Source organism: Hyaena hyaena, unplaced genomic scaffold (genome assembly GCF_003009895.1).
Source record: "Hyaena hyaena isolate Hyena2069 unplaced genomic scaffold, ASM300989v1 scaffold_671, whole genome shotgun sequence".
NCBI classification, from domain to species: domain Eukaryota; kingdom Metazoa; phylum Chordata; class Mammalia; order Carnivora; family Hyaenidae; genus Hyaena; species Hyaena hyaena.
In genome coordinates this window covers 850,393-866,236 of record NW_024081302.1, presented here as the reverse complement: position 1 = coordinate 866,236, position 15,844 = coordinate 850,393, and the positions used below count along the sequence as shown (strand labels likewise).

Sequence of the window (15,844 nt, the reverse complement as noted above, 5' to 3'; positions counted from 1 at the left end):
ATCCTATGAGCTTAACAGACCCATTTTCCATCACTATCAAAGTGAACTAATAATCTATCACCTTTGCCGGCCTGTGTTTCAAAAAGGAAAGGGGTATACCTGGGAGCCTGGGCACCAGACCAGCCCCAACATGAAAGTGCAAGCAAGTGGCTGATGGAAAAGCACACAGGAGAGAACCAGAGGACTGGATTCTAATCTGTAGCTGAGTCTTTGACTCCCATCAGGGACAAATTCTCAAGTATCTTAAACTTTAAGTACTCATTTGTTAAATAAGAGGGCTCAACTAGATAATCTTTAACTTTCCCTCTAGTTTTTACTTTGTTAGAGTTAAAAACCCTTTTCTGTCTCAATTTCCTCATCTGAAAAATCTGAAAATCTGAAAACTAAGTGGCAATTCTACTCCTCTGAGAAGCTTGTTTTAAAGATACCACTTAATAGTTTTTATACTATTTGGAGGACAATTAATCAATCTCAATACAATTCTTGAGCATCTCACTGTAGCACAAGTAGTATATACCAAGTGCTGAAAACACAGAAATGAATAAGATGCATGACTTGCCTTCATGGAATCTGCAATTTACTAAGGAAGACAGAAACATAATAAAAACTATAATACTGTATGAAATATGTAAAAGGAAGAAAGTAATGAATGGGAAGGAAGGGGTGGCTGAAAGATGGCCTCCCAAAGGAGGTGACATCTGAGGTGAGTTTTGAAGGAGGAATAGACATTTGCTAGGCAGAAAAAAGAGGAAAGCATTCCTGACACACTTCATATTACAAAGAGAAGGGCGTGAAAGCTCATAATGTCTTCAGAGAAGTAGAAACCATTCAACACTGTGGAAGTTAAAGTGTGCTGAAGTAGTGGAGAGGATGAAGGCTGAGGACGGCCATGCCATTCGAAGAGGTTAGATCTCATCTTGTAGCCCTTGGGGACTACTGGGGAGTGTTTAGAAGAAGACTGGCATGGTTCCATTTCAGAAGAAGTGACGCTGGCAGCAACATGGAGAATCAGTCAGGGGCCAACAGCCCAGCTTCAAGGTTATGCCGGTCACCTGGGCCATGGATGATGAAGGCTGGAACTAGGGCAGTCACAACAGGAGAGGGCAGATTTGAGGGAGACAGAGAACCCGAAGCAGGCTCCAGGCTCTGAGCTGTCAGCACTGAGCCTGACACGGGGCTCAAATCCATGAACGGCAAGACCATGGCCTGAGCCAAAGTTGGATACTCAACTGACTGAGCCACCCAGGTGCCCCAGCACTCTCTAATCTTTAATGGACTTGACCATTCAGTATTATTTAACACTTATGAGCATGCCCCCCACCTTTAGAAATTACTTTTCTTTGGACATGGATAGTATCACATTTTCCTGATGTTCTTCCAACTCTCTAGTCTCTCCCTGCAGTCTGGTCTTTCCTTGCCCCGCCCTTACATTTAATATTCCTCAGGTTTCTCTCTTTGGCCCTCTTCCCTTCTCCCAATATGAACTCCCTGCTTATCTATTTGTTCTCTATACTTCAAATACCTATACTCTCAAATAACTGTCTGACTTCAGGCTCACATGGCTGAGAGCCTAGTGGGCATCTCTAAGTTCCATAAGGACAGGATCCATGTCTGACTCATACAAACAATGGGTACATACACATGCATGTAAGGATGTGTGCTTGCGCACACACATGCACAGGAAAACCACACTATATGGGAAGGGTTCATACCAGTTATTTGGGGTTATTTTTATGGGAGGAATAGACTTCCATTTTTTATTTTACAAGCATACATTTGTTTGAATTTTGTACAGTGAACATGAATTATTCTTATAATTTTTTTTAAATATAAAGGAATTCCTAAATAAATAAAGGAATTCCAGGCCCTTCCCCCGTTTCCAATTGCTGCTGACCCTCATCACGTCTCCATGACCATTGTAACATCCTTGCCTCTAATCTTGCCTGCGCTCAGCTCTGTCCTCCAAATCATCTCCAAATCATGTCTTCCTGTACCTCCTCACCCGCTTTCAGGCACACTGACCTCATTCTCCACACAGCAAATCTCTAATAATCCTTGAAGATCCATCTCAATGAATTCCCCAGACTCTTTCAAGCAGAGTGATCACCTCAACACTTTGCAGCTCCATTTGAGCATCTCTACAGGAAACTGTAAGGCATCTAGGTTCACAGTTTCATGAGAATATGAATCCACAGAGCAATAGTCCTGCCTCAGCATGTCCTTGTCACCCTAGTGCCTGGCTCATCACTTGCTGGCTAGGAGATGTTCAATAAGTGTTTATTAAATGAACAAGACATACATTCCTAAGTGTACTTGGGAAAATGATAACAAGCTCTTTTGGTTTCCTTTTACCTCTCCTCTCTTTGCCCCCATATCCCATATCCAGGCATCCACTCTGCAGCGGAGGACACCATCACTGCCATCAGATGCGTCCCCGAAGCCCCGGCGCCTGACCACACCACGCCCAACACAGTGCTCCCCTCCCTGCCGATGCCTTGCGCAGTCGTTGGAAAGCCTTAGGAGACCTGCCAGGGACATGGCCTTTGACGGCTGCTCACGAAGCACTCCTCTGCTTCCTTATCCAGAAACGCACGGTGGTAAGCAAGATGAGCCCCATGAGGTTGGCTGAGAACTGAATGGGATAGTACCTGTAAAGCAACTGGAGCAGAATCTGGGTCCCTGCAGGAAACGCCACGATTCTTCCTTTCTCCCAGCATTGTTCTCTTTTTAATAGATTTTTGAAAACAAGGCAGAGTTTGCCATTTTTCAAATGACTATTTAATGAAGGTAACAGCAGGTGAAAGAGGCAGTAAGGGCCAAAGGTTTGGAAACAGAATCCTGCCTGGTTCTCTCAGGTCACTTTGCAAACAGCCCTGCTTTGTCTGCTTAAATACCCCTATCCTCTACTGGACTTCCTCAAATATACCCTGTCCTCCTCCTCCTATAATGCCCCTCCTGCACAGCTTCTCTGCCTAGCTAAATCTTACCCATCCTTCAAGGCCCCGGTCACCGATCACCTCCTCTGTGGAGCCTGCTCTGATTATCTGAGAAGGAATTAGGTCACTTCTTTCTGTTTCCACAGAACTTCATGCTCACCTCTCTATTCAACTACATCACACTATTCTCAAAGCTCCATTTCTAGGTCAGCTTTCCCACACTAGCAAGAAGGGAGCTTTCTCAAAAGTGTCAATATCTTCCTTCTCCATGATGCTTACGAGATCTGCTCCGGAAGATGAGCCAGCACCGATTTCCAAAGCCACAGAGTAAGTAAAGAAGAAATTAATTATCACTGACATAGAGAATTTTAAATCTGGAAGTCGTTATTTGAATTTGGAACAAGAAAGAGGCCCTTATTAAATCATTTCAGGGCACAGAGTGGCAAGAGATACTGTGAGCACTGGATGAGATGGCGGGAATTCCTGGCTCTTCTCTGTGTCGGAATTTAATTTCTACCTTAAATAAATCTCACTCTCAATGGGAGTTTTGACAGTACCAGGGCCATTAATGAGAAAGAAAAACCCTGGAAACCTAATTATCAGCTCGAAAGACACCCAGGGACAGCTATGTGAGGAAAAGGTGTGAAATCTGACTGGTGTATCATTTGGGGCCTGTGCTGCATCTGGGTGTTTGTAACTAATGCAATTATTTTCTTCTAGGGCTGTCTCTAAGGGATGTTTTAAAGAATGCCATTTAAAGTGACCACACAGTAGACTGAAGAAAAAGAAGTAACAAATTGTATACAGACATCATGGAAAAGAGAGCCAGGTGTGCTGACAAAGATTACTCCTTCAAACAAGGTTGCACCTATTCTCTGATGGGCAGCCTTTAAATTAAATGGTGCAAGTAGCCAGTAAGTACCTTCAGAGAAGAGGAGGGAGGACCACGATGACAAAAATGGTCCAGATTCTATTACATGTTATTTGTCACTCAAAAGAAAGGCTTTAACCAACAAAGCAGGCTTTTCACCAGATGATGGTGCCTTTGCCAGGCATGTACTGGCTGCTTTGCTATGTTTTATTGTTCCATGTTTCACTGTTACATTTTCTTCATTCTGTCCTTCAAGTGGCCTGAATTCAGGGTCCCATGTGCACATGTAACCTTAAACAGCAGACCCTACTGTCTGATTAGCAAATTGCCTCAAAAATATTCAGGGAACTTCAGAAATATTTCACTCCAAAACGACATGTGACCTTCCCCCTTACTGGAGGGTAATCGCCTACATCAAAGTTCTTAAAAATATTTCAGGCTTTCGGCCAGAAATTCTTCTCCTGGGGAATCTATTCTAAGAAAATTGTTAAATATTTGTGCAAATATGTGTGTATGAGGCCAATCATTGTAGTAATTGGTTCAAATCTCTTAAATAACTGACCATGATAAATTGCTAAAAGAAATTATGATCCATTCACCTAATGAAATCTGATAGCACCTAAAATTAAATATCGGTAATGGTATATTAAATGGAGGAGGGGGAGAGGGAAGGTTACAAAATGACTAGAATGATCTCATTTTTTTTAAAAAAAATTGTTTAATGTTCATTTATTTTTGAGAGAAAGAAAGAGAGAGATAAAATCAAGTGGAAGAGGGGCCGAGAGAGCGTAAGACACAGTATCTGAAGCAGGCTCCAGAATCTGAACTGTCAGCATAGAGCCTGATGCAGATCTCGAAACCATGAACTGTGAGATTGTGACCTGAGCCGAAGTTGGACACTCAACCAACTGAGCCACACAGGTGCCCCTAGCATGATGTCATTCTTGTGAGGAAAATAATATTTTGGTTTTTTATTTTCCTGATCAGGTCAGTGGGTTGGTCAGTATAAGAAAAAATAAGTTAAAGTGGTAAAACATGACAAATAACCATTTTGTTTTAACCTAAAACATAAATGTACACTCCTCCACCAGTCATTTGATAAAAAGCCAAGATTAATTTATTTTGGTTGTGGGTCCACTTTTTATAGCTCTTGCATCATCTGTCTTTATGTACTACACTGTCAAGTATTTTCAGTTTCAATTTCTTTAATTGGTGAGAAAACATAAAGACTGTTGTGAAGCAATCTAAGTCCAAAATACATCCATATTTTTATAATTTTCCCCAACTCTGATGGTTGTCTTGCTTCCACCTGACTTGATAGCAAAAACTTAGCAAGTTGCATTCTGAAAATTTTTTCCACACCATAGAAGTTAATTTCCATAAAAGTGACTCTCTTTTCCAAATCACATTTCATCAGTTTGCATAACTGAGATAACACAACCAGTATAAACAAATTTCAGGGGCGAAAATACAACTAGCTCTTGATCAGTAGACAAAGCTGGTGAGAAAGTAAATGCATTCTTGTAAGTGACCCTCCTTGCCACATCAGGCAAAAAATTGTTACTGAGAAAATGGAAAACATTGTTTAACCCAGCATGTAGGCCTGGTAGACATCAGAGAAAGATGGAAATGCTCTTCTCCCAATTGTCAGTGTGGCTCGCCTGACAGTAATCTTCCAATCTGAACCTGGGCCATCTTCCTAGGAAGTCTTCCATGATTTGACCATTTCTCCAATTCTTCATTGCATCACCCTGTGTTTTCTTCATAAAAATCATTATCTGTAACTCTCATTTATTTTTTAAAAATTTTTAATGTTTATTTTTTGCCGGGGTGGGCAGAGACAGAGCAAAAGTGGGCAAAGGGCAGCAAGAGTGGGAGAAACAGACTCTGAAGCAGGCTCCAGTCTCTGAGCTGTCAGCACAGAGCCTGACACAGGGCCTGAACTCACGAACCATGAGATCATGACCTGAGCCAAAGTCAGATTCTTAGTCGCCTGAGCCACCCAGGTGTCCCTGTAACTCTCATTTATTCTTTGATCACTTATGTCTTGTCTCTCCTCACCAGCAGAATATAAACTTCTCCATCCAACTGTTCATTAGTGCCTAGCACAGTGCTTGATATGTAGTGGTCATCTGACGTTTATTGAGAGTTTCACTTACTGCTTATCGTTTAAGTGATCTAGTGGTATTGAGAGGGAGGAATGTTCTATCTCATCAGAGAAATACATACTCTTATCACCCACAGTATAAGCTGCAAACAAGTTATTGATGTGGAAAACAGAGGCAGAAGGAAATGGCAGATAAATTTCCTTCTAACCTGCAGCCCATTGACAACTACTTGAGGCAGGCAGAGCAAAACCTTCTCCAGGATCTCCCTACTCTCTTAATGTTAATGCTTTGCTAGCTGGAAAAACAACCTTACCTTGACAACAGCTAGGCCTCCAGTATCCTGTGAGTCTTCTTTAGCATATGAAAATCTCTTTGGAAACTTCCTCTTGACTTTACCTCCCCAAACTCCCAAGTATATAATTAGTCTCTCCCATCCTGAGGCAGCATTTCCTGCCCATGGGTCTTGTCCCCATGCTTTAATAAAAGCACCTTTTTTCACCAAGGAAAGTCTTCAAGAATTCTTTCTTGGCCATCAGCTCCAAATCCCACCATCATCCCAAAACCTCATCATTTACCATTAAAAAATAATTTAAGTTATGATTGATAACACTATGCTGTCATTGTCTATTTTCAAGCAACACATCCAAGGCTCTGATAAATAGAAACATCAGACAGCAAGGGCCTTGACAATTCTCTGGGAACTTCTCCAACAGCACACAATTTCTGAACTATCTGTATTATTAGCATTTCACCCAGACAAATTTAACCTAGAGGAAGTAAGTATCCCACCTGATTTGACCTCTCTTCCCATGAAACTCATCAATAGTAACAAATCAAATAAACCTAATTATCTCTGGCATCTCTCCTTTAGAATATGAAAGAACAAATTATTTTGAGTTTCCAGGGCACTTTGAAAATCTCAAAGACCATTTTATATGCAAAAGACATTATTTAGGATTCACTTTTGCAAAGGCAAGAGTCTGACTCACCATGAGTCCCTCATTACCAACAGAAACTGAGCACAAGGAGCTCCAAGAGGCTGGGTTACCCGGGTGGAGTAAATAGGTTTCCAAAGGCAAGAGTTGTACTCCTACCCACGACATAGCTCCCAAACTGGGAAAGACAATCTGCACCAGCCAGCTAAGGTAATCATTTTCTTCGAAAGGAGATTTATTAATGAAGAATGTCTCAAAAAGCAAAGGAAAGGAGTCTGGGCTCTTAGTCTCACTGAAGCAGATAAACAAGAGAGTCAGTCATCTGCCAGCCTTCGAAGACTCATGATGAAGGATGGGGTGGGTATATCTCAGAATAAACAAGGGCAAGACAGTCCTTTGTGGTTGTCAAGGACTCCCTCCTCAACTGATCTTTAGACATCTCTGAGCACTCTCCTTAACTAGGTCTCATGATTGGCCTGCTGACCCCGTTTCACAAGAATACTGCCAAGCCAATTTAGCAAGAACCTCCCCACCCCTGATAGCTAACCAAATTCCTCTCAGTAGTTTTCCATCCACTGACCTTCTCACCCTGACCTTCCCATCTGCCCCTGTTGTATCAGAGATGAGTTCAATCTCTCTGACTGCAATAATCTTGACCCCTGTTGCAATACTCTTTTTTTTTTTTTAAGAGTAATAATTTATTTACTTAAATTCAAGTTAGTTAACATACAGGGTAGTATTGGTGGCAAAAGTAGAACCCCATCATTGATCATTACATACAACACCCAGTGTTCATTCCAACAGGTGCCCTCCTTAATGCCTTTCACTCATTTAGTCCATCCCACCCCAGCCATCTCTCTTCTAGCAATCCTGAGTTTGTTCTCTGTATTTAAGAGTCCCTTATGGTTTGCCTCCCTGTTTTTATCTTATTTTTCCTTCTGTTCCCCTATGTTCATCTGTTTTGTTTCTTAAATTCCACATATAAGTGAAATCATATGGTATATATGTTTCTCTGACTGACTTTTTTGCTTAGCATAATACATTCTAGCTCTATCCACAGTGTTGCAAATGGCAAGACTTCATTCTTTTTGATCACTGAGTAGTATTCCATTGTTCTCTCTCAAAAAAATAAACATTTAAAAAATTTTTTAAAAAGAAATCCAACTGATTTTCAGTTATCAAAAAAATTTCCCAACAAATAAGAGTCCTATGACAGATGGCTTCCCAGGGGCAGACATTTAAAGAAAAGTTATTGCCTGTTCTTCTGAAAACTTCCAAATCCATCCTATGAGGCCAGTATTACCTTGATTCCAAAACCAAAGATCACACTAAAAAGGAGAATTACAGGCCAATATCTCTGAAGAACATGGATGCAAAAATTCTGAACAAGATATAAGAAAATCAAATCCTACTGAACATTAAAAAAATTATTCATCACAATCAAATGTGATTTATTCCTGAGCTGCAGTGGTGGTTTAATATTTGCAAATCAATCAGTGTGATACACTACATCATAATAAAATAAGGCTAAGAACCATATGATCCTCTCAATAGATGAAGAAAAAGCATTTGACAAAACACTGCATCCTTTCTTGATAAAAACCTTCAAGAGAGTAGGGATAGAGGGAATATAACTCAACATCATAAAAGCCATATATGCAAGACCCACAGTTAATATCATCCTCAATGGGGAAAGCCCCATTGTCAGGACCCTAAAGTCAGGACCTCAACAGGAATGTCCACTTTCACCACTGTTGTTCAACGCAGTACTAGAAGTCCTCCGAGCCATCAGCAATCAGACAACAAAAAGAAATAAAAGGCATACAAATTGGCAAAGAAAAAGTCAAACTTTCACTCTTTGCGGATGACATGATACTCTACACAGAAAACCCAAAAGACTCCACCAAAACACTGCTAGAGCTGAGACATGGATTCAGCAAAGTCACAGGATATAAAATCAACATACAGAAATCAGTTGCAATAGTCTTGAATAAAGTCTTCCTTGACTGTTTAACTCCATCTGGTCCAATTTTTCTTTGAGAACAGTTAGCTCTTCCTGAAACACAAATATGTGGTGGTATTTCATAACTCTCACTGCTTTCTCTGGAACCACAGGACTTCCATGAAGTTGAACGCTGTCAGAGGAGATAACAAAATTCATCTCCCCCAGTGGTTTGCACCAAATAATTAAGTGCTTTCAAAATTCTGATTAAGTCTAACTTCTTTCTGACCATAAGGGAAACACCTGTTACCAATGTTTTTTGAGCACCATACTCTAGGCCAGCCTATCTGAAAGGAATAATAAAGATGATCAAGATAGGATATGAGAGGAAATCAGCCCCTCCCATATCTAGAAACCTCATCCAGTTAAAAAGTCAACCAACCAAAACTATCCTCAAGATTTTACTACCTTGTGCAATCAAGACCCCATTATAGAATTTCAATGTCATAACCGTTTTTGCTCTCCAGGACAAATAATGGGCCTCACTTTATTTTCACAAGTGTATTTGACGTTTTTTCAAATGTATATTTGACATCTTTTCAAATGTATATTATCACCACTCCTTTCAAATATAGCCCTTTTCAAAAAGGTGCTGGAAGTCAACTTGTAAGCTGACTTATAAGTTCATCTTCCCTTCTCTGTTAAGTGTCCCTTTGTCTCCTTTTACCTACCTATTAAGTCCCTCCTCCTCAACTGACCACAAAGCAAAGCTTGAAATGTAGACTGAATATAAGAAGAAGTCTATGAGACAAGAAAACTAAAGGCACCCCATAAGAGAAAAAGCTGTTTTGTTTTTTTTTTCCCTTGGCTTCTTTCCTGGCTTCTATTCTTGCTAGGACCTGCACACCTGTCCTTCACATGCCTTCAAGTATGTCTTGCTTGTAAGGGACCAAGAGTTAATGATATCTTTGGAGTCTTCCAGCACAACAGATAATATCTAAGGAATGATGGGGTAGAGCCATCATCTGCCTATTCCAGATCACTGGCACTAGACATACTGACACCAAGACTCTTGGCTTCAGGCAATAAGTGACTTATGATGGACACCTAGACCCTGTCCTTGTTCTGACCAGTTCCTGGATGGTCAAACTGCACCAGACACATGCACCAGACCACAAACACTAATAAAAACCCCAAGTCCCAATCAAAAACAAGACTCTCTTTTCCCTTCCAAGTCTCCCGAACACTCCATCTGTATCTCTCTTTCTCTCTCTCCATATTTATATCTATAGATACACATATATGGATATATATGTGTTTTATATATATATAAAACATATACATATATATACACATATATGTATATATGCATATACATGCATATATATATATATACATATATCCATCCATCCATCCAATAAACTCGGCTTTCACATCCTGCTGGCTTACATTTGATTTCCATCCTGTATGAAACCAAAGAGCCTCTTGGCTAGTCCTGTGAAATCCCCCTCTGGATCCTAAAATCTGCCTGCTGCTTCATCACCTCCATGTGTTAAAAAAAAAAATGGGATGAGGCAGCTCCCAGCCCCTGGCTGGTAAGCACTTTCCTTCTTTTCTCTGACACAAGTCCTGCAAGCAACAACATCTTGTTTTATAATTTTGAGCCTGAGGTGTCATCCCCCCACCACCACAACCGAATCCCTGCTGAAGTGAAGTTTTCTAGAATCTGGTAATATCTAAATCTAAGGTGATAGCAAATCCTTGCCCAGGAAGCAGTTTAGGAGTCCTAAATGTTAGGTTTCTTCTGAGAATCTCAGAGTATGGTTCTGTCAACAAGGTTTGAACAAGTCATTCTGTTTTAATATGACAATTTCTGTACAAGAACCAGTTGGAACACAGTCCCAGCTGATTTCCTGTCCCCTTCCCATCTCCCTTAACCCTCTCACCCTGTCTTTTCCTTTCCCTCTCCCTCCCTTCTTTCTCTTCCTAACACACACACACACACACACACACACACACACACACACACACACGTTTTTTAACCTTAAATCTGCCAGTCCATTACACATCAAATTAGCCCATCCTGACTATTCCACACAGTTTTCTGTCTTCTCCCACAGAATTGCAAGGACTCTCTGTCTGCAGGCAAAAATCTAGAGAACAGTGAGGAGAATGTTGGGTAGTTCACTGCAAATGAAAGCTTTCATTCTTCTTTTGCTTTTTCTTTCTGACATATCCTCCTTGAACTTTCTTGCTCATAAGATGCACAGAAAACCACAAGGCAGAATTCTCCTTCACCATGCTTTGCACAGGGAGCCATGTGGGTGGTAAAGAACATCTCTTACTGAGAAAACTTTCCCTTGTCAGTAAGTACATGATAATAGCACCTGCCTATTAAACAACACTCCCTTTCTGAAACTTTTATTCCGCCCATAGATCATATTTTTCGATGAAAGTGTTGCTATTGAAGTAGCTGCCAGGATGTTATGGACCCACGTGACTGCAATTTATAGTATTTCATAAATCACTCCAAGACTGAAAATGTTTGTGACAAAGGCCGCTTTAAATTGGCATCCTGTCTTTTTATGGGCATTAAAAAAGTTGATCTCATGACATACTACACAGACGCATCCCCCTTCCTCATCCAAAAAGTCCCCCCTTGGCACAGCCCTGGGCAGGTGCCTGGGGAAGGAAGGAGGGAGGGATGTGGGGAAGCAAACCACAGCTCTCCCAAGTGTGCTTTGTAAGAGAGGAAAATCTGAAGGGTATAAATGTGATCTGCGGCATTTATAACAGTTTAAAAAACAAGATCCTTATGTATCCCCTATCAGCAGCACCAATCTGTGAATCTCATCAACCCCAATAAATCCATACAGTACCACAAAATCTAAAGGAAGAGAATATTAGATCAATTCTCCTTAAAAGAACCAAGAAACTTGCAATTTCCCTAATGGAGATCACAAGGTCAAGCAATGAGTTCATTGGGAACTTCATGAGAAAATGATCAGTGCCCACTTTGTATTCTCTTCCAATATGGCCACACATTAGAATCATCTGAGATGCTGTTAAATTACCCCACTTCAGGCGTGCAGACAAGGTCTAAAAGTTCCTCAGATGACTCTAATATGCAGCCAGTTTTGAGAATCACTGGCCCAAAAACAAAAGGCAAGCACCAAAAAGGAGTGACAAGCAAGTTCTAAATCAGGGAAACCAGAAACCACACACTTAGGTATGAATTTAATGAGTAGTGTTGCTACTTAACTCCAGCCGGCTGTTGCCATGAAGGAATAGGAGCCCACTGTTGTCAGACTTTCTGATTTGTATCAGAAATCTGAATATTTTATCATAGAATCTGACTTTTAAAGGTTGAAAAATAACTCAAGAAAATACTATGCAACTTAAAATACCTCTTGGAACCACAAGTTTGCAACCTCTGACCTAGATACGCTGATTTACACATCAAAATTCTCCACAAATAAAAATACTTCACCGCCAGGACGCCTGGGTGGCTTAGTCGGTTGAGCGTCCGACTTTTGCTTAGGTCATGATCTCACGGTTCATGGGTTCGAGCCCCGCATCGGGCTCTGTGCTGACTGCCAGCTCAGAGCCTGGAGCCTGCTTCGGAGTCTGTGTCTCCCTCTCTCTCTGACCCTCCCCTGCTTGCGCTGTCTCTCTCTCTCTCTCCTAGAAATAAATAAAAATATTAAAAAAAAAAAATACTTCACTGCCACCCACATAAATGGCCAGGATGATCCTCTCAGGGCCAAAGGCAAGCTTAGTGGAGAAGAATTCCAATGGAAGCCAGTTATACTGATATATAATAGATACATAAATGTCACCAGCAACAGACATGGGAGCCATGGTCAGATTGCCCTCCTATTTTTATATTTTGAGTTAAGTGTCCTCAGATGAAGAAAGAGAAGCAGCAGAACTACTGCTTCAGGGGAGGAAACTGGCTTCCCCACAATGCTCTGGGGCAGTTCCAGTCCTTGGTGGGACTCAGAAACTCAGTCACATTAACCCCAAACCTTTGCTTGGCCATCTCAGAACCACTGAAACTAGTCTTTCACCCACTCTTTCAGTGTTTGCTGACACAAGAGTCTGAGAAGTGAGAGACGAAAGGAAAGGAGGACAGGCATCAGTCGTCAGCTCTTTCAGCATTAAAGCAGTGACTAACACTAATTACGCCTCTCAGACCTGTGTTTGAGCAGACCTATTTTCTCTATGAATTAATGCAGAGTGACCTACTTTTCTACATGTTATTTGTTATTTGGGCTGTTATTTTATCGATTTTGAGACTGTTTTGTTACATGGGAATGGAAAAATCTAATACAATAAAACTCTTCTCATTGAAAATAATAAAGCTACATCACGAAATATAAATTTATGTGTTTCCTTATAAAAGATAGCATCTGTGGACTACATTTAGGTTGCGGGAATTAGCTGAAGGCTGTTTCAGTGGATTAATAAAAACAAAAACAAATATAAATACATTAATGTTTAGACATAAAATCTAAGATAAAATAATAGACTGCAATTCTAAATTTTAAAACTTGTTTGCTTATAATATTCTAGAGATATTTATTTCATAAAGGAGCACAATGTTAGTCTTACAAGATATATATATGTTCTATTTATATTCCTCTTGTCCCATTTTGCATGTGCATTATATCATCTAATTTTATTATGCTTCATATTTTATTTATTCATTTATGAGGCCTTGGGATTTTATTTCTTGAAATCTTAGTGGAATGTTTACTAAAATACAGATAATTAAAAATAAAATCACACAGCTCACATGGACATTTTGTTTTATATGCAATTATAAATGTATTTTCAAGGCAATTTTAATATCCAATTTCCACGAAGCATTTTCTTCTCCCTGTACAGCACATACTCTACAGAAATCTTAAAAAGAGGCTGTTTTCATAACTTTGGTAATTGTAAGTCTCAGAGATTCCACCTACCCAGGAATGCACAGGAATGATCTGCATTCTGGTCATGAAAATAACATTATCTTTGATCCAAGTGGGCTTCCCAGAAAAATACAACTGCCAAGGGATGTCGGAAGAGGGTGGTTTAGAAAGAGGTGAGAATTACTGGGATACAGAACATGGCGTGAAGGAGCCTTCACAATCTGGTGGTGTCAGCCATCTTGCTATCTCAAATGCACTCCCACTGACCTGCAGGAGCACAATGCACACTGATTATCATTGCCGCATACCTACATAGTGATTCACTCACCATACACATATATAAGGCAGTGGGTGTCATCATTTCCTAGCTACTCTGCCCTCCTCCTTGCCACTGCAAAAGAAAAAACAAAGAAAAGAAAAAAACAAAAAAAACAGCAGCCAGTCTTCCCAGGACGCCAATGTCTCCCCTGTGAAGCCACTTGGAACACAGAGCCCGGGAGTTGTACCTATAGTGCTTTGCCTTGCAATCCTCTCCCACCCTTTAGATTTTCCTGTGCTGGTAAGGAGAGATTAAGGAAAATGCAGGAACTCTATGAAAATGGAAAATGTTTCAACTGATGTAATTTCCACCGAAAAGTAAGAAACTCGATATGAGTTCATACCACTCTGGCCTTTCCCCAGCTCCTTCTTCCTTTCTGACCTGCTCCTAATAAATTCAGGTGATTTATACTTGTCTTTCTATAGTCAACTCAACGGTCATTGCCTTCAGGAAGCTCTCTGGGCTGGGCCTCCTCAGACTCTCATGACACCTGCCACGCCCACTACCTCATTCCTTTTCCATGAACCTACAACACTGGCGTAGGGGCTTGACATCCCCCATAGATTGACTTCCTTAAGGGCAGTGACTGGGGCTCAACATTTCTGTGGCCCCATGCTTAGCCCAGAGTCTGCCACACCTAAAAGGTGCTCTAGCCCAGAGTCTGCCACACCTAAATAAAAGGTGCTCAGCAAATAGTAAAAACAGCCTGTCATTTATACAGCATCATAGCTCAGTTAAGGTTGGACACATTCACCCACCAAACATTTACTGGTCACCTGCCTGTGATGGGACTGGGCTAAATACTGAACATACATGAGTTAATGTAAAGCTCGGCCATCTTTCAAGAAGTGTATTTTTACTCATATGTTACAGGTAAGTAAACACTCAAGATAGGTTTATTTAACCAAGACCACAGAGCCAGTAAATGAAGAGTTGGGATTTAATCCAAGGGATGTTTGACTTAAAAACCTATTGTTTCTTTTTTATCTCAATGCTAGTCAAAGGAAAGTATCTCTGTTACCATTAGAGAAAATAAAGTTAAAAACAAATCTAGAAACAGGGCCTTCTTGCCACCACCATTTTCTCTCCCTATCTCTCTTCTGCTCTCTACTACAAAGTTAACATCATATGTCTTCCAGACACCTGTCCTGAAAACGAAGTCAACATTACCACTTAAACTAAAAATACTGAATATTCCACCAACTGTTTAGTGTTCATATAGTTTTATCTTGTCAGAAATACAGTATGTGTCGCCATAAATTTGTTAACATATAAGACATAATTATGCTGCCTACAAACATCACAGACTCTACTGCCATACACAGTCTGCCTTTCAACCCCTGCAAGCCCCTAGGCAAGTGAGAATCCCTGATCTAAAGAACATTTTACTATTTATGAGCTTATCTACTGAAGTTTCAATACTTAAATCCACCTCTAAAAACTTCTTCCATGATGAAAACACATGTATTTTTAAAACATACAATGGAAAGAAAATAGGATGGAATCAGCTCCTTGGCTAAGACCATGATGCCTGTGCTGGAGGCGGGACAGGAAGAGGGACTCATCCAGTCCAGACTTGTCTCTAGTTTTGTGTAGACTATAGCCTTAAATTCCACAGCAACCAACCATTAGCCTGATTTACTAAAATAAAAAAAAAAAAATGCTTCCTGCAAGAGCAATGTAAAAATCCATTTGTAAGGCCAGTGAAAGTGGCCATAAGTAACCCCAGGAGACTTATCACATTAGAATGCAGTCACTAACACCAGCAATTGATGGGACCAGATTTAGGAGGGCTTTCAGTGTTCAGAAAAGACATC

General features: G+C 40.5%; 1 long non-coding RNA gene across 2 annotated transcripts in view; it reads right to left on the bottom strand.

Moving 5' to 3' along the window:
* Positions 1-15,844, bottom strand: part of LOC120220104 — a 233,201-nt gene that overhangs the window by 151,174 nt on the left and 66,183 nt on the right. The window lies entirely within an intron of this gene.